Here is a 24,229-nt window from a genome sequence, read left to right as displayed (position 1 = left end):
ATAGTTATTTATTTAACAAGTGTGGAAAGTAGTAGGCAGGGTTTGCACGCACGAGCGAGCGAAGCGATGCGAGTGCAAGTGCAAATTGCCGAGTGTGAGGAAAATACTTTACACTAGAGTTAAATATTATATTTTTTCTGCAACCATTTATTAACTAATAAAATTAAAAATTTCATTTTTACAGTCTACAAAAAGTAATTTATTTATTATAAACATTTATTGTTATATTACAATTATTTACATTACTTACGTATTTACATTACTTATTACATTTTCTGCTGTTTCTTTTATTGATGGAGGAGTGTTTTCTAAACAGGAATCACTAGAATCCATTTTAAATTTCTATAAGGTAACACTATAACCTTTTTAACTGTTATAATTAAAAATATCTAATTATTTATTAAAATATTATTTTTATTTCTATATTCCTTTCAATTTTTATTTTATTTTTTAATATTCGTTATTTAATTATTTAGTTACGTTGAATAAGCTTATTAAAGTTTTACAGAAAATATTTATGTTAATAACAAAACTTCTTATATCAAGGAAGCACAATAAAGTTTTTCCACACACTAGTGCGGAAAGTGACACTAATGGGAATTTTTCCCCACTAGTGTGGGAAGTTGGGCATTACACAGCTGATTTTAATTGAGTAATGAGAACTTCCCTACATGGTTGCAGAAAAAAGTCTTTTATTTGATAAATTTTTCTCAAAATAGTTATTTTTAAATATCTCTACACTAAGTACAGAATGTGACATTAAGGGATATGAACAAAAAAGGGTTTACTTGTTCTTCAATTACAATATAACTAAGAATTTAGTCTAAATATGCAACATATAAATATTTAGTACATTTATAAGAGCATATATAAAACTTAACTTTATAAAAAACATGTATTTTTTAGAAGTTGGTTGAAGAAGGGGGTTGGAGGAAGTTGTTGAGGGAAGATTTACGATTCTCATAATGAAAATATTCCCTTCTTCTGGTAAAAAGGCAAAAACTTCTTGCTAGGGCATGAAGGCAAAGTAATTACGAAATTACTTAATTTCACTTAAAAAGGAATTTCATCGACAAGAAGAAGAAAATCCGGTTTGGACTGTCACGCAACTTTTACTTTCCGCCATTTACCTAATTAAATTTTGTTGAAACTAGAATTCGTTAAAAAAAAATTTCTAAATTTGTACACTAATAAAATATAGCATTTTAAGAAAAGTTAACGTAGCTTCCCTAGGATAACTTTTTCACTCTAGAGAATACTGAGTTACTAAATCTGTAGATAGTTGTAACATAAGTTTTGTCCACCTTTAAATGAACTGCTTTGGAAACTGCTTAAAAAATTACTGAACACGCCGAGAAGCATTTCTGTAAAGTTGCACTTCCAATGCACTAATATTCTTTCTAACTACAAACTTTAGACTGTTCATAAACAAAAATTGTACAGGTGTTTACGCACCAATCGCTAATAACTCTTTAGGGAAGCGAAATTCCGGAAAAAACCCGAAGTAAACTATATGTTTTTTTTTGTCTAATTTTCAAATTTTCCAATCCCGATGCTGCATCTTCATTTTTTGCAGAGTTACGCCCAGATACCTGATTAAGGCTTCATAAGGACCACTGGTTTTGACAATGATTATAAAAACTACATAAAAATCTGTGAAAAATGACGTTAACTCTGTTTCGATATTCCTAATATTGGTCGAAATATTTAAGATCTAGGTTACAATTTTATCTATTCGTGAACGGTTTTCAATATTAATTTTCCACCAGAAATACACCAGTTTTGGGTGGTCCTCTGAATGCAAAAAATGTTATTGGTGACGCAAACTAAAATAATAATAATTGAACATTTTAAAAAAAAGTAGTGTAATGTAATGGTTGTGGGTGAAAAAAACAATTGAATTAAACCGAAATTTAATTTTAATCATGATTAAAATTAAAAAATTTAATCGGCCAAAATTAGTTGATTAAAATTAAATTCACTTTTAATTTAATCGGAATTTAATCAATTAAAATTTTTAATCATAACTAAAAATTAAGATTAAAATTAAAAAATCAGAATTTTAATTGATTGAATTAAATTCCAGATTTAGTTTTAATCACTTTGGACGATTAAATTTTTTAATTTAATCAAAATTTGAGAGATTAAATTTTTAAAACCAAACATTGCCAATGGTTAAACCAGAATCGGACCAATGCATCTTTATTCCGCCTAGCTGGTGCCTCTTCTCTATCAATATTATCACTTTTCCTAAACTTGGCACCTTCATTCTACCAGTCTGGTGTCTCACCTGTACTATGTTGGTGTCTCTCAAGACTTACATAGGACCACCTTACACTCACATTTAACCTAGTTGGCGACTCACTAGACTAAGATAGGACCACCTTACACTCACATTTAACTATGTTTACCACTCACTAGACTTAGATAGGACCACCTTACACTCACATTTAACTATGTTCACCACTCACTAGACTTAGATAGGACCAACTTACTCTAACATTTCACCATGTTTACCACTCACTAGACTTAGATAGGACCACCTTACACTCACATTTAACTATGTTCACCACTCACTAGACTTAGATAGTACCACCTTACTCTCACATTTAATATAGTTGGCGTCTCACTAGACTTAGATAGGACCACCTTATACTCACATTTCACCATGTTTACCACTCAATAGACTTAGATAAGACCACCTTACACTCACATTTAACATAGTTGGCGACTCACTAGACTTAGATAGGACCACCATACACTCACATTTACTCATGTGCAGTGGTTCTTAACCTTTTCATAGACGCAGAACACTAACATTAAATAATTTGAATTTCGGTATTTACCAAGAACTTAAAATTAAATTCAAATTAAAAAAAAGGAACAATTTTTTGTTTTCGTATCTTTCCTAAGTTTCTAAATTTCAATACATTTAAAATTGAAATTTCGCGGAACACATGGACCATATTCGCGGAACACCGGTTAATAACCACTGCTTTATATCTTCTAAAATTATAGATCTGTGCACAAAATAAATATAGTTTATAATTGAGAAAAACAAAGTTTACAAGGGAGTAAAATTTCATACGAATACGTGGTTCACAGTGGGAGATATAGAGCGACCATAATTTTACAGAATTTCATGACCCAAAAAATTTTCAACCCTTTATATCTTCTACATTTATAGATCTGTGCACAAAATAACTATAGTTTATAATTGAGAAAAACAAAGTGTACAAGAGCACAAAATTTCATACGAAAACGTGGTTCACAGTGGGAGATATAGAACGGCCATAATTTTACAGAATTTCATGACCCAAAAAATTTTCAACCCTTTATATCTTCTACATTTACAGATCTGTGCACAAAATAACTATAGTTTATAATTGAGAAAAACAAAGTGTACAAGAGAACAAAATTTCATACGAATACGTGGTTCACAGTGGGAGATATAGAACGGCCATAATTTTACAGAATTTCATGACCCAAAAAATTTTCATCCCTTTATATCTTCTACATTTATAGATCTGTGCACAAAATAACTATAGTTTATAATTGAGAAAAACAAAGTCTACAAGAGAACAAAATTTCATACGAATACGTGGTTCACAGTGGAAGATATAGAACGGCCATAATTTTACAGAATTTCATGACCCAAAAAATTTTCATCCCTTTATATCTTCTACATTTATAGATCTGTGCACAAAATAACTATAGTTTATAATTGAGAAAAACAAAGTGTACAAGAGAATAAAATTTCATACGAATACGTGGTTCACAGTGGGAGATATAGAACGGCCATAATTTTACAGAATTTCATGACCCAAAAAATATTCAACCCTTTATATCTTCTACATTTATAGATACGTCCTCAAAATAACTATAGTTTATAATTGAGAAAAACAAAGTGTACAAGAGAACAAAATTTCATACGAATACGTGGTTCACAGTGGGAGATATAGAACGGCCATAAATTTACAGAATTTCATGACCCAAAAAATTATCAACCCTTTATATCTTCTACATTTTTAGATATGTCCTCAAAATAACTATAGTTTATAATTGAGAAAAACAAAGTGTACAAGAGAAGAAAATTCCATACCAATACGTGCTTCTCAGTGGGAGATATAAAACGGCCATAATTTTACAGAATTTCATGACCCAAAAAATATTCAACCCTTTATATCTTCTACCTTTTTAGATCTGTGCACAAAATAACTATAGTTTATAATTGAGAAAAACAAAGTGTACAAGAGAACAAAATTTCATACGAATACGTGGTTCACAGTGGGAGATATAGAACGGCCATAATTTTACAGAATTTCATGACCCAAAAAATTTTCAACCCTTTATATCTTCTACATTTATAGATCTGTGCACAAAATAACTATAGTTTATAATTGAGAAAAACAAAGTGTACAAGAGAACAAAATTTCATACGAATACGTTGTTCACAGTGGGAGATATAGAACGGCCATAATTTTACAGAATTTCATGACCCAAAAAATTTTCAACCCTTTATATCTTCTACATTTACAGATCTGTGCACAAAATAACTATAGTTTATAATTGAGAAAAACAAAGTGTACAAGAGAACAAAATTTCATACGAATACGTGGTTCACAGTGGGAGATATAGAACGGCCATAATTTTACAGAATTTCATGACCCAAAAAATTTTCATCCCTTTATATCTTCTACATTTATAGATCTGTGCACAAAATAACTATAGTTTATAATTGAGAAAAACAAAGTCTACAAGAGAACAAAATTTCATACGAATACGTGGTTCACAGTGGAAGATATAGAACGGCCATAATTTTACAGAATTTCATGACCCAAAAAATTTTCATCCCTTTATATCTTCTACATTTATAGATCTGTGCACAAAATAACTATAGTTTATAATTGAGAAAAACAAAGTGTACAAGAGAATAAAATTTCATACGAATACGTGGTTCACAGTGGGAGATATAGAACGGCCATAATTTTACAGAATTTCATGACCCAAAAAATATTCAACCCTTTATATCTTCTACATTTATAGATACGTCCTCAAAATAACTATAGTTTATAATTGAGAAAAACAAAGTGTACAAGAGAACAAAATTTCATACGAATACGTGGTTCACAGTGGGAGATATAGAACGGCCATAAATTTACAGAATTTCATGACCCAAAAAATTATCAACCCTTTATATCTTCTACATTTTTAGATATGTCCTCAAAATAACTATAGTTTATAATTGAGAAAAACAAAGTGTACAAGAGAAGAAAATTCCATACCAATACGTGCTTCTCAGTGGGAGATATAAAACGGCCATAATTTTACAGAATTTCATGACCCAAAAAATATTCAACCCTTTATATCTTCTACCTTTTTAGATCTGTGCACAAAATAACTATAGTTTATAATTGAGAAAAACAAAGTGTACAAGAGAACAAAATTTCATACGAATACGTGGTTCACAGTGGGAGATATAGAACGGCCATAATTTTACAGAATTTCATGACCCAAAAAATTTTCAACCCTTTATATCTTCTACATTTATAGATCTGTGCACAAAATAACTATAGTTTATAATTGAGAAAAACAAAGTGTACAAGAGAACAAAATTTCATACGAATACGTTGTTCACAGTGGGAGATATAGAACGGCCATAATTTTACAGAATTTCATGACCCAAAAAATTTTCATCCCTTTATATCTTCTACATTTATAGATCTGTGCACAAAATAACTATAGTTTATAATTGAGAAAAACAAAGTGTACAAGAGAACAAAATTTCATACGAATACGTGGTTCACAGTGGGAGATATAGAACGGCCATAATTTTACAGAATTTCATGACCCAAAAAATTTTCAACTTTTTATATCTTCTACCTTTTTAGATCTGTGCACAAAATAACTATAGTTTATAATTGAGAAAAACAAAGTGTACAAGAGAAAAAAATTTCATACGAATACGTTGTTCACAGTGGGAGATATAGAACGGCCATAATTTTACAGAATTTCATGACCCAAAAAATTTTCAACCCTTTATATCTTCTACATTTATAGATATGTCTTCAAAATAACTATAGTTTATAATTGAGAAAAACAAAGTATATAAGAGAACAAAATTCGATATCAATACGTGGTTCACAGTGGGAGATATAGAACGGCCATAATTTTACAGAATTTTATGACCCAAAAAATTTTCATCCCTTTATATCTTCTACATTTATAGATATGTCTTGAAAATAACTATAGTTTATAATTGAGAAAAACAAAGTATATAAGAGAACAAAATTCGATATCAATACGTGGTTCACAGTGGGAGATATAGAACGGCCATAATTTTACGGAATTTTATGACCCAAAAAATTTTCATCCCTTTATATTAGTGGTTCTTAACCTTTTCATAGACGCGGAACACAATTATTTGTATATGTTTTTCTCGCGGAACACTAACGTTAAATAATTTGAAATTCGGTATTTAGGAAGAACTTAAAATTAAATTCAAATTGAAAAAAAAGGAACAATTTTTTGTTTTCGTATCGTTCCTAAGTTTCTAAATTTCAATACATTTAAAAATGAAATTTCGCGGAACACTTGGACCATATTCGCGGAACACCGTTAAGAACCACTGGTCTAGAGACTCGTGAATAAGTCCAAGTCTACAAAAATTAACCGAAAAGTATTTATTGAAGTCGCTTAGAAAAATGGCCTCGCCAAAACGTGGTTCGAACCATTGGTTGAAAAGCCATAAAAGTGGATGATTAAATTAGTTTGATTAACGATTGAAATTGAACTAATTCGGTGATTAAAATTAAAGTTCAATTTAATTCTCAGATTTAATCATAATTTTTTTAGTTTGATTAAATTAGTTTGATTAACGATTAAATCTGAAATTTAATTGGTTAAATAATTGTCATATGATTAAAATTACGATTAAATTCTGATTAAAATTAAAAATAAAGTTTATCAATTAAAAAATTTAATCAATTAAATTTAGAATTTTTATTTTTATTTTTTAATTAGTGCCCAACTCTGCTTTGGACATTTTAGAATTAAATTCAGTGAAAACACGCGATGTTGCTGTAGTGACAAGCCTTGGACATTTTAGAATTAAAGTAAAATGAAAATCTTATAGGGGAAGTTTTTTTTTTTTTTTTTTTTTTTTTTTTTTTTTTGCGCATCAACAGCTGAGGTCATTAGCGCCCGGAGCTTTTTCCAGTGCACTGCCGGCCTCCGGACAGTGTTCTCTCGTTACAGACAACACTGTCCATCACCGGACAGTGAGCTGTAAGAAGCTCCTAGGAAGAGAAAATCTAAGGGTCAGCTGCTGGATTCGAACCCGGGACCTCCGCGTGGGAGTGCAGTATGCTAACCTCATAGCTAATCCTTTCCCTTAGGGGAAGTGTTAAAAATAAAATACTTACTGGTTAGTTAGGTGCGGTACATTACGAAAATTAATAAGGAATAAAACTAAATAATATTTATCAAATAATAATTTTATAACCATTGTTTTTCAAAACAATAAATTGATTCGATTTGATTTTTATAAATCTAGACTAGATTTTGCTAGACGTGGACAGAATTAAGTTATCAAAAACCTGACGAAAAGTTTAGACTCTTCTTCAAATCCAATAAATTGTCCATATCTTCCAATTTAAGTTAGATCTAATCAACTCCCGAAAATCTTCTGCAGAGTTTTAATAAGGTTCTTTTGCTAAAGTTTTTCTTAACTTTTTTAATATCAAAACTTATTTTTAATGAAATATCAGTATTGTCCTTTTTCTTTTCAATATTACCAACAACTAACTAGAAGTAGACAGTAATCCACAAACATTTTAAAATATTAATGGAATATTTTATAGTAATCATACATAATGTTCTTGAATTTATCAAAATATTTACATAAAATGTTACTATGTGTGTCCATTATGACCTCATTAATCATTTACAGTTTGGCGAGTAATTAAAATTTAATTCTACTGTTAGAAACAAAAATGGAGTACAAAGTTTAGAGGGAGTTATTTTCGAAAAAATATAGTAAAACTAGGGAAACATATTTTAGTCAAATTTCAAATCTGGCCAATCTATTTTCTGTCTACTGGGATTTCACACAAATTGCTATTATTTAATATTTTAGAAAACAGAGAACAGCCTAATCATTAGAAATAGCACTTTACATGATAATCAATCATCTACAAATTACCTTAAAAGAAAAAAGCTTTAATATATGTTTTTATATTCGATTTTTTAAAAAGGAAGTAATCGATTATTTAAGAGTTAGTACAGATGGCTGATTAAGTCAAAATGTTTTTTATCGGGTTTGCTGCTAATATACATATATATTAAAACTGTCAGGTAGGACAGTTGTATAAAGGTTGATCGTCAAAAACTGCACGAAAAAGCGTAACGTTGAAAAATACACCAATTTGACAATTTTTTCCTGACATAAATACAAAATGTAATTTGAACTACTTGCATATTTCTTTTTTTTTAGTTATTCTAGCTACATAAACATGTATACGATCTTGTACAGTCATGTTCATACTTGTAAACCGCTTTGTACAAACAATTTTTTCCCCACCAAAGATCTTCAAACGTTTTGTCATTAATTTTAAGGTTGATCATCTTATAAAGATTTAGACAGTAAAATCGAATTGTGACGTCTTCAAATTTGTTATCATATGGAGGCAATCCAAAAACCTAATGATAACAAAATCGGGGGATGCAGTTTGGCATTATAGTTTCGAATCTATCGTCTACATCCAAAATTAAATTAGACCACTGGATAGCTAAAAGATCAAAGAATTCATTACGATAAGCGAGGACTGTGTTGCATCGCGCGCGGCGGAGGGGAAAGCGCCGCCATTTTGCTGCGTATCGAGATTTGCAAATGGTATAACTTTTGACTCAGAGAAGCTACGATGTTCATTTAAGTTTTAATCGTCAGATGTCGTCACAATCTATCGATTGTATATAAAACATTAGTGTAAAATAGTGACAATGAATATAATAAGGTGTTGGAATAAAAAAATATTATCAAATATAATATCGGCCTATACGTGTTGAAAAGCCAAAACCAAATACAGAGATCGTATACGGTTGGAAAGGGCATCTCAAGAACAATCGAAAGGTAATAATAAAACACCACAGGACCGAGTCAAGCTGTGTCGGGAACGTAAAAGAATGAATGCGGACGAGAGGATCAACGACGGTGTCAGTACATCTGCAGCTGGGGCGGTTGAAATTATGCAAGTGGATGATGAAATCGCTTCTACATCGACAACGGACTGTATAGGAATAGATTGTGTTCGATCGTCGATTATGAAGACACATTGGGCAGCAGCTAGTGCACGTTTCACTACGACGTTTGTCAACAATCCATTCGGACATAAGTGTGATGTGTTTGATCGCCTATGGTTTCTGCGCTCATTGAAACTAACAAAAGAAAAACACTAACCGCTGCTATTTGTTTCCTTGATTTCATCCTAAATACATAAATAAAAATATTTTATATAAAAAATATAACCCGTTACGTAAACGTATTCACGTACAACACACGGCCGTGTCCATGACACAGCCACAGTTTTTTTTTTTTTGTTTAGAAGGGATTAATAAAAATAGGATTTATACAAGATCACAGAATAATTCCTTGTATAAATTAATAAATTAAATAAATAGCAACTTCATTGATTTTTATCTGCAAGTATGTTTATTATATCCCTGACTATTTTGGAATCAGGCTGACAAGGTTAGTGCGGAACGGAAACTTAAGTGAAGTCGAAATCTCTACACCTCTGCTGATGGAAGAAAGACTGAACCGGTCACACTAAAAATATTTTCAGACAAATAGTAATTATCCAAAAAGTAAAAAAAAAAAAAAAAATGAAAGTGAATACCAACTGGAAGTGACTTATTTACTTTATAAACAAACTTCACAAACCCACATTAACTGTTGGTCCATACAAAGCAATGACCACATCACTAGAATCTTTGTGAACTTTAACCAAGTATTCTAGCCGAGAGTCACAAATTAACACTACATTCTGTGCAACAAAGTAGGTGTTTAACAATTTCTAACATTTAAATTTAAGTAAATACACATTGCTGAAAGAGTAGAGGAATGTAATTGAAATATTAATTAAACTGGGTTCGTCTACGGTGCATAAAACTATTATCTTTCTTTCTCTTATAGGTTTCAACACAGATGTGAGCCTTCATCAATGGCTGATATGAGTGGACGTGAGCTTTATGTAAGCATAAATAGGATGTAAAAAGTACTGTAGCTGACTGTAATAGCGTCTGTGGCCGCTGCCATGTTGATTGAAGTTTTAATTGATTATATGAAGAGTTGTATAACTGCCGGTTGACTGCTGGTTTCCATTTCTTACTAGAACTAACCTGGGGAACTTGGTTCTCTTTTGGATTTCAGAGAGTCACCGTTAGCTTTCCACACATATAGGGTATTGACGACTCAGAGGGCACCTAAATAAGCAGAGTCCACTACAAGTAAAGGAGTTTGCGGATTTCGATGGAAGAAATACCTGTACACCTGCTAACTGACTGCGATGCCGTTATTCAAGGATTATTCCGGATATTGGGTGTAAATTACCAGCTGCGGGAGGTGGACCAAGCCTTGGGAACATTCTAAGATCCTGTCATTTCTTCGACTGATGGTGGTGCTGATGGGTTTCACCTAGTACCAGTAAGAGTGCACCGTAGAGCTAAGAATGTTGCAATCCACTTTCATACCTTGGTTATAAATTGGTTTATTTGGTAAAGTAAGTAAAGTGAAGTAATCGCCTATTTTTTCAGGCGGGGCCTAACGTCCATCTACCAATTAGGTCTCGTGGACGGAGGCGACTAGCAAACATACTTTACTGTAAATTTCTTTTATTAACCTTTAACTAAAATCCAAGGCCTAAGACCGGGAATCGAACCCAGTACCACAATATATATCTCTTTAACAAAAACTTACAGTTTAAAATGTCAAGTATAAGGGTTGATTAAACGCCAAAAGGTACACAAATCAGCTAGTACCCAACATTTCATTCATGCTTAGCTGATATAATTTAAGTAATTTTGCTGCATTAACTTTTTCTTCACATTTTTTTAGAAATTATTAGATGTCACAGACCCTTAAGCAAAATTAAACTGCGATTTCAGTACTTCCTCTTAAGAGGAGTAAGAAAAATAAACTGCGATTACAGTACTTCTCCCTAAAAGGCAAAGATTTACAATTCATTAATGTAAATAGGTTCACCCATTGATAATTTTAACGATTGCAGTACTTCCTCTTAGTAGGTGCAAGAGCTTGATGGCCCTTCACAGCCAAGTAGAGGAGCTTCAACAACTTATTCGAGCTGAATTTTATCAAAATCGGACTAAGCGTTATAGAAATATTGGTAATAATAGTTTTAGAAAGGGCCTTACTTGGGTGGGGCAAACTCCCCTCCTTATGAGGCACAGCGTTCAGACTTTTAAAGTGCAAATCTGTACAAAATTTCGATTCGAATGACACTTCATTCATGACAATCGGTTCAGGTGTCGATAATTTGAAACGATTGCTATACTTTCCCTTAACAAGTGTAAGAGCTGATCGCCGCTTTAATGTTACGTAGAGGAGCCCTAACTCTATCATCCTACCAAATTATTTCAAAATCGGGCTAAGATTTACAGAGTAATTAGTAATAATAATTTTGGAGGGGGCCTTACATAAAGGGGGCTAACTCCTCTCCTATTCGATGTACAGCGTCAAGACCCCCAAAAGGCATATCTACATAAAATTCTGAATCGAATGACACCTCATTCATGAAAATCGGTTCACGCGTTTAGGCGCTACGCAGTTTACAAAAAAGGTAACAACAACAACAACAACAACAACAACAAGAAGAAGAAGAAGAAGAACAACAATTTCTGAAATTGCAGTTTTTGCTCATTTTCGGCAACTTTTTTCTCAAAACCTATTAGATCTGGGTTGTTGCAAAAAAATTACAGCTATAAAGGAGGGTTTGCCCTATATTTTAAAGAAAATTTGGGAATTTTATCTTTTATAGAAAAAGAGAAAAAAATTGTCAAAGTTGGGTGTTTTTCAACGTTACGCTTTTTCGTGCAGTTTTTGACGATCAACCCTTATACAACTGTCCTACCGGACAGTTTTAATAAGCTTCGCAGGTCTCGCCTCTAACCGCTCGGCTACCGTGGTGCCCTTTTCATAACTATCGTCTATTTAGAAGACGTACTCGTATAGAAACACATAAAGGTGTACGGGAACACATCGGACCCTCTTGGTTTATTTGGTTATTTGTAACTATTTGATAGTTAATTTAGGAAAAATCATTTCTACAGTTGTAGAAATTTTGGAGTGTCACATGTAAATTAGAGAACTCTACAAATTATACGTCTACAATGAGTGTTCGAAGTGAAAAGAAAGTAGTAGAAACAGGTTTCGAGAATATTTTATAATTTTAAACATCTTCTAAGCCATGAAATAAAATAAAAATAAAAAACGTTCTGGTCTCTGAGAGTAGATAAATACAAACCGTGAATCTCTGTATTCAGATTGTTTACACAATATAAGGAGAATTATTAAGTTCCCTCTTGTGTGTCCAATGTGGACCATCTGATCTGATCTATTGGAAGAATTATTTATTCAACTACTCAAATATTTACCTCTATAAATTGAGAAAGCAGGTCACTCAAACAGAAAATGTAATATACTACCTTTTTCAGAACACTGTTCATAAATATCATCATAATACAATTGATATTTCTTACGGTCGTTTGAAATATGGCTGAATACAAACAAAAAAACAAAACAAACAAATAATTCAAAGAGCTTCACAGCCAACGATCGAGTGCTGTGGACGGAAGCGGAAGACTATGTGTATTTTACTACAACTTTTTGTTCACACTATTAAATAAAATCCATGGCCTAGAGCCGGAGTCGAATAAATTTACCATATTTAATCTTAACTTTGGAGGGTTCTACTTCTAAAAGCTCGGCTAACGTGTCATTTAGTCAGTAAATAGTAAATGACTTTTTTGAATTGAGAATTAAATCTTAATTTGACTATGTTGTTGCTTAAATTTGAGGTAAATTTTCCGCACCTTGAAAAAAACTAATTAATCATTAAAAAAAAAGATTAAATTCAGAAGAATATTTATGTCTCAGATTCCATCCACTTAGGACATATAGTTCGAATCCAGCTGCTGGCCCTTAGATTGTCTCTTCCTAGGAGCATCTTACGGCTCACTGCTCACGGTCAGATGGACAGTTGTTTTTCGGCAAGATCCACGTTCCACATGTTATACGAGGTGTGGCTATTAAATAACAAGACTGATGCTGCTGCAGAAGAACTATGCATGTGCCAAATTCTAACTACCGACAGCTGTGCAGCGTAAAGCCTTCTCTTTCGATTGCAGCGCCTCACGTGTTTGTAGAGAAATCTGTCTGACTGGGACCGTAGTTTGTGTAAGAGGTGTTAGTTTCGTTTTGCCGAAAACATGATACTACACATGTAGTAGAGCAACGAATTGTGAAATTTCACATCAAAATTTGATAAAACCGCTAATGAAACTTATCTTTTATTAAAAGAAGTTTATGGTGATGAATGTTAATCACGTGCGCAAGTTTTTGAGTGGTTCAAGCGTTTCCAAGACGGCCGAGAAGACGTCGGAGATGATGACCACCCGGATCGCCCGTCCACGTCCAAAACGGATGAAAATATCGATTATAATTAATCAACATTACTACCGTGAGTTGCTCGCTCAACTCCGTGAAAGAGTAAGGAAAAAACGACCCGATTTGTGGAAGAACAAGTCATGGATTCTCCATCAAGACAACACGCCGGCTCACATTGCATTGTCTGTCAAGACGTTTCTAGCCAAGTACAACATCCTAGGATTTAGGCCATCCGCCTTATTCGCCTGACCTGACTCCATGTGACTTTTATCTGTTCCCCAAAATCAAATCTGCATTAAAAGGAACACGATTTCAATCCGTTGAAGCTGTGAAAGAAAAAGCGGCACGCGTCATGCAGGAGCTCACAGAAAAAGACTTCCAGCACTGTTTCGAACAATGGTAAATTCGCATGGAGCGTTGTAGGGATAGGGGAGGGGTGTATATTGAAGGTGATAATAACTAAATATGTATAAATTTAAAATAAAATGTTTTACAGCAATAGTCTCGTTATTTAATAGCCACATCTCGTAGAACAGTCAAGAAAGACCAGAATATTTCTCACTTCATGCACGAAGTTAAACGAGAGACGAAGCGAATACCATAGTTTATAAGTAATTCTCAAAAAACATAATTTGTGTAACCGCTTATCTGGCATAAATATTAAGAATAATTAATAAAATAATAATAAACATTATTTAGGGATATAAAATTTAAAACTTTATCGCCTTGGGATAGTTTTGGTCTTCGGAACGTCAGATAAGATAATAAAAACACGAGTAACTGAAACTACAAACTGATCTGTAAATCTCATTAATACCATCAACTCTACAAGGATAATGGTCTCTGAAATTGACAGTGAAAACAGCCCAACTCCTCCCACAATAATGATGTCAAGAATATTAAAGTGCGAAACTACGTACTACCAAATTACCTAACATGAAAGTCATTGTAGTTGGGGCATCAGTCTAAATCCTAAACACATTGCTATTTATACCAATTATTATATTACCAATTTCGGATCTTATTTTCAATATTTATTTAGAGGAGTTGCATGTTTGTCTAATTAAATGAGGAATGGATGAAATGAATGTATAAAAGATGTTCTTTCACTTGAAAATTAATGTTCACTGAAGTGACCATAAACTTGGAGAGAATCTTAATATTTATTATTATTTATTAGCGTCCATTGATTGTCCATCAATTTTGACATACTTAAAAAGATCTAATCATTCTCAATTATTCATCTCACCTTACTGTTCATCATAGCCAAAACTGGAATATTAACAATCCTACTGTCAGCCATTTCATTGAGAATTTCCCTGACATATACTATATAACATGTAGCCAATATATTTGCTTGAAGATTGCTGTTCTAGCGAGTCTCTAAACGAAGGAAGTGCCTGTGAGTGAACTGTAGCAAACCAAACACCTTTGTAAACTATAAACTCTGTAATTACTCAATTTCTTTGAACTTTTTCCAACTGCACGCTTGAGCTGCCAACTCTAAGTGAACGTGTAATTGAATGGAAAAGCCGAACCTTTGATTAAAAGGCCACAGCAGCATAACTTTTTTTTTATTTTTTAGTTTAAACTGAAATTTAATTTAACACCTAAACAAACATATTCATTTAAACCAATTGTTCGCGAATAGTAAAACCTCTTCTCTTTACTAGAAGCTTTACCAGCATTTAGTTTAAATATAAAAGTTTTACGTATTGTTTAATTTACTTTATTGTTATTTATTATGGTTTTTGTTTTGTTAAATAACCTTCTTTTTAAGAATAAAAAAAAAATATATATATACATATATAACGTGATCCATTTAAAACGCACCAATCGCTAATAACTTTTTAGGAAAGCGGAATTTCGAAAAAATCCACGAAGTAAACTATATGTTTTTTTTTGTTTAGTTTTCAAATTTTCCACCCCCGATGCTGTATCTTTATTTTTGGCGAAGTTACACCCAGAAACCTGATCAAGGTTTTACAAGGACCACTGGTTTGGACAATGATTATGAAAACTACATAAAAACTGTGAAAAATGACGTTGACCCCGTTTCGATATCCCTAATATTAGTCGAGATATTTAAGATCAAGGTTACAATTTTATCTATTAGTGATCGGTTTTCAGTATTAATTTTCCACCAGAAATACTCGTTTTGGGAGGACCTCTGACTGCAAAAAATGTTATTTGTGACGTAAAGAACAAAAATAATAATAATTGAAGATTTTAAAACATGTAGTATAATGTAATGGTTGTGGGTGAATCAGGATAAATTTGTTTTATCGTCAAATAAAAGCAATCATCACATCATTTTAATGTACCCCGTATGAGGACTTCTTAACGTATGATTAAGGTAAGAATATCTTAGCAAAGTGTTGGTCTAGTGGTCAAGAGCATAGTTTTGTAAGTGGGAGATCCCCAGTTCGAATCCCGCGTATGCAGTCATTCTTATTACTTAAAAATCATAATACTTTTCTTAATAAAATGTAGCCATACGCGGGATTTGAACTGGGGATCTCCCACTTACAAAACCACGAATAGATAAAATTGTAAATTTGATCTTAAATATCTCGACTAATGTTAGGGATATCGAAGCGGGGTCAAGACATTTTTCACAGTTTTCATAATCATTGTCAAAACCAGTGATCCTTATAAAACCCCAAACAGGTTTTTGGCCGTAACTCCTCCAAAAATGAAGATACAGTATCGGGGGTAGAAAATTTGAAAACTAAACCAAAAACATAGTTTACTTCGTGGGTTTTTTCGAAATTTTGCTTTTATAAAAAGTTATTAGCGATTGGTGCGTTTTAAATGGATCACCCTGTATACAGGGTGTCCCAAGCTATATGGATAACGACTTTTTCTCGGAAACTAAGATAGCTAGAAAAAAACTAAAAAATACGTGTTCCCTTAGTTTTTTGTTAGAAATCCAAATTTAATTTGTAAATTTTTTTCGGTGCTTCCAGAAGCGAGATACGGGCACCAACTTCATTTTTTCAAATGGGAAGGTGCGGTTTTTATTTCAGAAATAGATTCCTCTATTTTTTTAAAGAAAAATTTACTTGAACGGTTTTTTTCTGTGAGCGATATTTTAGAAGTTATGAATGAAAACATGATTCTTATAAGAAATGTCAAAATGATAATATTACAACGGTTTTTTGATTGAATAAGAAGAAAAGTACTATTTTATTATAAATTTTACTCCTAATTAATATTACAGATCATGCTCGAATTGGCCTCCACCATTAGAGATGCATAGACATGCACTTTCCTGCCAATCGCCCCTTACTGCCAAAGAAATAGATTCGGCTTTAACCGACTTTCACGTATCTATTATTCTTTGCTTTAGTTCATCTACAGATGCCAACCCGGCTTGATTCTGATAGACCTAGATTTAGAAATGCTTTTAGATAAGCAGAAATAAGGAAAGAAAGAAAAAAGTTATGAATAATCACCTTGTTTTTCAGGTATCCCCAAAGGAAATAGTCCGTAGGTGTCAAATCCGGTGAACGAGATGGCCACTGAATCGTCCCCCATGTCGATATAATACCATGAGGCATGTAAAGAGATATCTCGATAGGCAATTTGATGGGCATGTTATATCGACACGGGGGCTATTCAGTAGCCACCTCTCTCACAGGACTTGACACCTATGGACTATTTCCTTTGGGTATCCCTGAAAAACAAGGTGATTGTTCATAACTTTTTTCTTTCTTTTCTTATTTCTGCTTACCTAAAAGCATTTCGAAATCTAGGTGCATCAGAATCAAGCCGGGTTGGCATCTGCAGAAGAACTAAAGCAAAGAATAATAGATACGTGTAAGTCGGTTAAAGCCGAATTTATTTCTTTGGCAGTAAGGGGCGATTGGCAGGAAAGTGCATGTCTATGCATCTCTAATGGTGGAGGCCATTTCGATCATGATCTGTTATGTTAATGAGAAGTAAGATTTATAATAAAATAGTACTTTTCTTCTTATTCAATCAAAAAACCGTTATAATATTATCATTTTGAAATTTCTTATAAGAATCTTGTTTTCATTTCTAACTTCTAAAATATCGCTCACAGAAAAAAACCGTTCAAGTAAATTTGTCTTTAAAAAAATAGAGGAATCTATTTCTGAAATAAAAACCGCACCTTCCCATTTGAAAAAATGAAGTTGGTGCCTGTATCTCGTTTCTGGAAGCACCGAAAAAAATTTACAAAGTAAATTTGGATTCCTAACAAAAAACTAAGGGAACACGTATTTTTTAGTTTTTTGTAGCTATCTTAGTTTCCGAGAAAAAGTCGTTATCCATATAGCTTGGGACACCCTGTATACGTATATCCATCACTAGAAAAAATTAAGATATAATTTTCAATTAGGTCGGTTTGATAATAAAATAAAACAGAAATAATCCACTTGAATCCCGTCCTTTTTACTAAACACTGAAATAAATTTGGCAGAATTCTTAATAAAAATATTATTAGTGTCCCTGATTTAGGTTGGTTGCACTGTGCATAGTAAACCAGGCAATTCCAAAATTATGAATAGAGTTCAGGCTGCCATAAAAAAGTGCTACAAATATGCTGCATTCTATTTTAGGTTTTCGTTGATCACTTTTTGTTACCGCAACTAGACGCAGAGCTACGCTACTTTACATACTCGTAAGTAAACTGCTTAATTAAAAATTAGATTTTCTCTACTTAGTTTATTTCGTTTTCTAAAACTATTCCTAATTACTATTCTTAGCAATGGAACATTAATCAATTGCCAATTACGTCAGTAAACCAAGGAACAAATGAAATGTATAAAATTTCACATTTAATTTTTAGTTGGGGATAGTGAAACGGTGCGATCAAAGCAAGAGTTACTATTGAATATAATCCACATTTATTATATATGGTTCTGACCACACTATCTCCCTGATAACCAAATCGAACAAACACGCAAACTCAGTGCACCATTACATTCTATGCTCATATTACGCTGCACGGCCAACTAAATTTAACTCTTAACTTTCCGTTCGGAAATGTAAACTACTTCCTCACACGAGATATTGTGTCCAGTATTAGTAGATGGAAATTTATGTTACATTTAAGGCGAAGATTTCCTGTGTGCCATTACTGTATAATGGGAAACTATAGTCCTTCTCCATCAATAATCCTAGCTATTACTTAAAACAACCCTAACGAACCAGGAGAACTTAACCTATTTCCGGATCGTACATTTAATGGACAATCCTTTGATGTACCAAACCGTTGTTAAAATGTAATTCATTAGGGGGAAAATAAATTAAATTCGGTTTTGTATGATGGTTTTCTTTGGCACTACATCTGCAGCTTTTTTAAAAAGTTTTCTGCTTTTTGAGTATGTACAACAAGAAAAGACTTTAAAAGAAAAAGGTGATACCACAGATGAGACTCGTAGTTTTACTAAATTGAGAAGAGAAACAAGGAATGTTCCTTGTGCGAGAAGAATAAGCGATTTTCTATTGTCGATACAAATGTTCGGTATAAGGTATGAAAATCACCAATTTTCGTGAGAATTGCAAAACGATGTTAATGTTCTATTCAAAATCCGTACGTACTAGAAAAATGTTTTTGCATACGACATCATGTGGGGTTTTATGATTGCAGGAAGGGTGTATACGAATTTTGCCAAATAACTCATCCTAATTATCCAAAAAGCACTTTGATGCTTCCAATAATAGTATTTACAACACAATTTAGCGAATATGGTAATTTCTCTAGTTTTTATTGGATAATTTTAGGTAAGTTCGAAAGATTGCTGTTCTTTCTAATTAAGAAACCAATATTTTCCAAAAATCTCATTGTTAAAAGTAAATTTTTTTGTTTTTTTTTTATTTATTTGTTAAGTTACACCAGCGCTAGATACGCCATAAGTAACAATGGCAATAACTGATACCACTACAAACTCCACTAATTGAGGGGAGAAGCTACCCAGTGATAACTCTCCCTAAGTCGTCTCTAGGATTAGCTACTCTCCTCAGAAGAGAGAAAATCGCGAGGCCACTGACGTTTCAATCGTCTGGGAGGATGATCTGGATGGAAATGAGATGAGGATTGGAATGAGAATGCAAGTTCTGATGAAAACTTTTATAGCGAGTTCGTGCAACCTGGACCTACAAATGGAATTTCCAGGTCTGTGTGGATAGTTAGATTTGAAACGTAAAATGGAGCGTTAATGATTGTGCGGAGAATTTTAGACTGAAGCGATTGAATTCGTTAAGATTGGAGCGTTTCGTTGAACCCCACAGTTCAATACCGTACGTCCAGGCTGGTTTTAGTATCGAATTGTAAATCAGCCGTTTGTTATTAAGTGAAAGTTTTGAACGTTGGTCTAGTAGTCTTTTAAGTAGTCGATAACGCCTGTTAACTTCAGTTCGTTTAAGTCGTGTGTGCGGGTTCCAAGTCAGTCTTTTTGTAAAAGTAAATTATAAATTCTAGAAAGCAGAAAAATGTTTTTTGAACTTTAACCGACAACGTTATTTTATCTATAGAAGTTGAAATAAATAATAATAAAATCAAAACAATCGTATACCTCAGGAGTTAGTTCAAATTTTTAGCCAGAAATCCATCCATCAGAATTCCATCCTGATTTACAAGTGACAATCCACTAGGTCATTGTGACTCCTAGCCTATTTAGCGAAAATTCCACCATTCACAAATGGACGAACAGCAGCCTCGATACACAGTGTACCGCACAATATTTCTTTATTTGATTTTTATTTTTATTTTTTAGTCTTTTTATTTACCTCAAGTACATGCAACAAGAAAAAAAAGTAAACTACAATATATCAAGTATTCAAGACAACATTAATTACCGTCGCTGGATATTTGCTAAGTATTAATAGTTACCCTATTACAACAGACAATTTTATGTGGTTCTGTTTCTTAACCTTCAGTTTTAGTAGTCAGCCCAGAGTGGGAGGTTTTGCTATGGGTTCGGTTACAGGGCCGCAGTACTTCAAATAGAAAGAAAAAAGTAAGTAAAGTTCAGAATGTTTGGTACGAAGTCTATTACAAATGGCATGTTCTAAGAAGTTTTTCTTTATAAAATAAACTTACAAAGTTTTATTTTTTTTCAAGGAACTACGAAATTAACTCTGTTTTATGTTTACGGCATTTATTTTAGTGGATACAGACAGTCTGGAAATGTGAAAACGTGTTGTAAATACATTAATAATTCTCTTATACTTTATTTCTCTTATATCAATTAATGGCCCAAATCTTGCTGGTAAATACGAGGGTCGTTTGAAAAGTCCGTGCAAAAATAAAAACTACTTAATTTTTTGGGGTAAACCTTTTTCATTTTTCAACATAGTCTCCTTTTAGGCTTATACACTTCGTCCAACACTGCTCTAGTTTGTTGATCCCTTCCGAATAATAGGATTTGTCCAAGTCTGAAAAATAGCCATTCGTTTCTGCAATCACTTCCTCGTTTAAATAAAATCTTTTTCCCGCCAGCCATTTCTTCATATTGGGGAACAAATAGTAGTCCGAGGGAGCCAAGTCTGGAGAATAGGGGGGGTGTGAAACGAGTTGGAACCCTATTTCCATTAATTTTGCGACCACAACTGCTGATGTGTGAGCTGGTGCGTTGTCGTGATGGAAAAGGACTTTTAAAGTGGGCCAATCGTGGGCGTTTTTCTTGCAGCTCGGTTTTCAAACGGTCCAATAAAGATGAATAATATGCACCTGTAATAGTTTTACCCTTTTCCAGATAGTCGATGAGGATTATTCCTTGCGAATCCAAAAAGACAGTCGCCATAATCTTTCCGGCCGAAGGAACGGTCTTCGCCTTTTTTGGCGCAGATTCCCCCTTGGTAACATATTGTTTAGATTGTTCTTTGGTCACAGGAGTGTAGTGATGTATCCATGTTTCATCCACAGTGACGAAACGACGCTTAAAGTCCTGCGGATTCTTCTGGAACAGCTGCAAACCGTCCTTGCAACACTTCACACGATTTCGTTTTTGGTCAAGCGTGAGAAAATCACTCGACTTACTCGATTCAAACGAATGCCAAACACAAAGAAATAGACCGATCTGGCTGAAACTTGGTGTGTGTTCTTCCAAGAGATGCTACTAACTAAACATAACCTCGATACGCGCCAGTGGTGCTATCTCTCTGACTTTGCACGGACTTTTCAAACGACCCTCGTAGAATTAATGGTAGGTTCGATAGGATCAGAGAAGATAGATAGATCTGATACTATTAGAGAAAGATCAACAGGGAAATGGGGCCTATAATGAAGGCAAAACCAAATGACTCTGGTATGATTTACGATTAATGAAAAAGATGTCTGTTAGGTGCATTAAACATTAGTCATTAAACCAGGGAGCCAAAGCTGCAGTAATCCGTGAGACAAAAATGAAGCACAGATAGGAGTGTTGGATATTGTTTAGGCCTTAATTCTCCCACAGATTTCATTGGCTTTTTCGAAAAAGATTAATAAATAAAATAAAATAAATATAATCATTATTTTATGTGAAAAATAAAAAAAAAACGAACTAATGGTTTAATACCAATTTTTATAGAGCAGAATATTTTTTTTTTAAGCTGGTTTATATTTGTATAGATGTATATATGCTCCACCCAATACGAAACACGAGCGCCTGCCCTAGCCGTTAGGTCGGCAAATCCTGCCAGACTACGCTGGGAAACTCCTTCAGTTGGTTAACGCGCTTCATGCAGTACACAACTCAATTGCGCTCCACACAGTTCTCGTAACTCTTAACATTTTGTGAGGTAAAAGAAAAACAAAAAGTATTTTTCTAAACGAAAATTAGTCTATTCTAAATTTTATTTTCCTATAAAATGTTTTGTCTATTATAAGGTAAAATTTTTGATTAAAAATGCTTTTTTAAATAATTATTACACTAAAAAAAAGTATATAATTTTTAAATTGTCGAATTTAGGTGTCACCAAATAAGAGTTAAATCTTCATTTATACAGAAATAAATTATTATATTATTTTGATTTTGTATCTAGTTCAAATTCTGCTTATCTTTAAAATTTTTATACATTGAAAAAAATCCTTAAATCAATAAATATAATACATTTTATTAAAATATAAAAGTTGAAATCGTTCATATATTTAAATTTCTTGATTGTGTTAAGATACCTGTATCTGTAACGCGAGTAAGATATCCGAAATTATAGTTATAAAAAAGTCCGTAAACCTATCAGATAAATTTACTAATCCGGTATAACAAAAAATATAATCTTTCTTTAGATTTTTCACTTACAGAATTTCTTTAGTAACAAATTGTCGTAATTCTATTCACTCGTAAATGTTCATTTGAATTAAGGTCATTACTTTTTTTATCTAAAAGTTTATTACTTTGTAGATAAGAAATTAATGCATCCATCTGTAATTTTTATTTTGAGTATCCAATTAAAATACACGTTTTTATTTTCAGTAATTTCTTAAAGAGGTTTTCTGTGAATAAATGATTCAACACTCACTCATAAAATTGAAATTGTAAACTGAATTTAGGTGTAAGAAGACTCCTCATTACAGGTTTGGGTTCAAATCGGCCACCAGAAGTATCAATTTTCTGAGTTTATTTTCCAGATTTTCATAGAAAATTGAAACATTTTTCTGTAAACAGGGTAAAAAGAGCACTACGCATTTGTGGGTCAGCCAATTCTATTTAAATCATTTGTTACGTAAAAAATTAATTTTACCGGGTTATGGAAAAGTTGCTTTATAGATTTCCCTTTAACAAGTTTCTTCGCACATTTTTAGGTACATTTGAGCACGAGAATGGTATTAATAAAAGTCAAATTTTCAAATTTTATAAAAATCGCATGACTGTATAGCTATTTATCAATCATTTTTTCCCCCTAGTTTATGAAAGCAACTCCAACGAGATTCATTCAATTATACAGAACTCTTTTTTTTTACATCTAATTAAAACAACAGAAAATTTATTTTACTGAGTTGTTCAGTTCAATAGCTTTTTGAGGAGTGTTTTACTTATGAACAAAATAACAATTTTTGTCCGTACTCTTTTCTCGTTTTACAATGTTTAATTTCACGACGTTTTGGCCTAATAAAATGTTTATTACTAGGTTAGGAGTTTGGTTGCAGTACCATTCAGATCGTTTTAATCCTGCATGCCAAATTTTTTTATTTTACTCTTTAATTTATATGAAATATCTTAAACAATAAGTGAAATAAAATGTCGAAAAAAGAAAAAAAAAATGGACTTTAATTATTGCATTTCCTTAAGTTATCTTAATTCTAATGTGAATGGTAATAATCGAGCAAAAATTTGGAGTTTTAATTCAAGATTCTCATGAAAAATAAATTAAAATAATTTCTGACCGAACTTCATATTTACTTGATGAACTTGATATTTAATATATGATTCGTTCAATACGCAAAGTGCTAATTTTATATTATTCCATCCTTATTCGGTATTACTTCCAAGTACTGAACAAGTATCGACGCTGTTATCATATACCTCTCTTACAATTAGGGTTGCCAACTGCCCTTTTTTGGAAAGGACAGTCCTTTTTTAACACCTGGTTGTC

At 32.6% G+C, this 24,229-nt stretch overlaps 2 protein-coding genes across 2 annotated transcripts in view; one reads left to right on the top strand and one right to left on the bottom strand.

Moving 5' to 3' along the window:
- Positions 1-24,229, bottom strand: part of LOC141456729 (protein phosphatase 1 regulatory subunit 14C) — a 271,924-nt gene that overhangs the window by 159,677 nt on the left and 88,018 nt on the right. The gene's annotated exons all lie outside the window — the stretch shown is intronic.
- LOC141456728 (cytoglobin-2-like) overlaps positions 22,335-24,229 on the top strand; it is a 185,929-nt gene continuing 184,034 nt past the window's right edge. The window contains exon 1 of the mRNA XM_074132977.1: positions 22,335-22,435. The gene's annotated coding sequence lies outside the window, so the exon portion shown is untranslated. The remainder of the gene's footprint in view (positions 22,436-24,229) is intronic.

Source organism: Rhodnius prolixus, unplaced genomic scaffold (genome assembly GCF_049639745.1).
Source record: "Rhodnius prolixus isolate KJV_2025 unplaced genomic scaffold, Rpr scaffold_10, whole genome shotgun sequence".
Lineage (NCBI taxonomy): Eukaryota > Metazoa > Arthropoda > Insecta > Hemiptera > Reduviidae > Rhodnius > Rhodnius prolixus.
The sequence above is the reverse complement of the archived record's forward strand: the minus strand, read 5'-3'. Positions and strand labels throughout refer to the sequence as shown.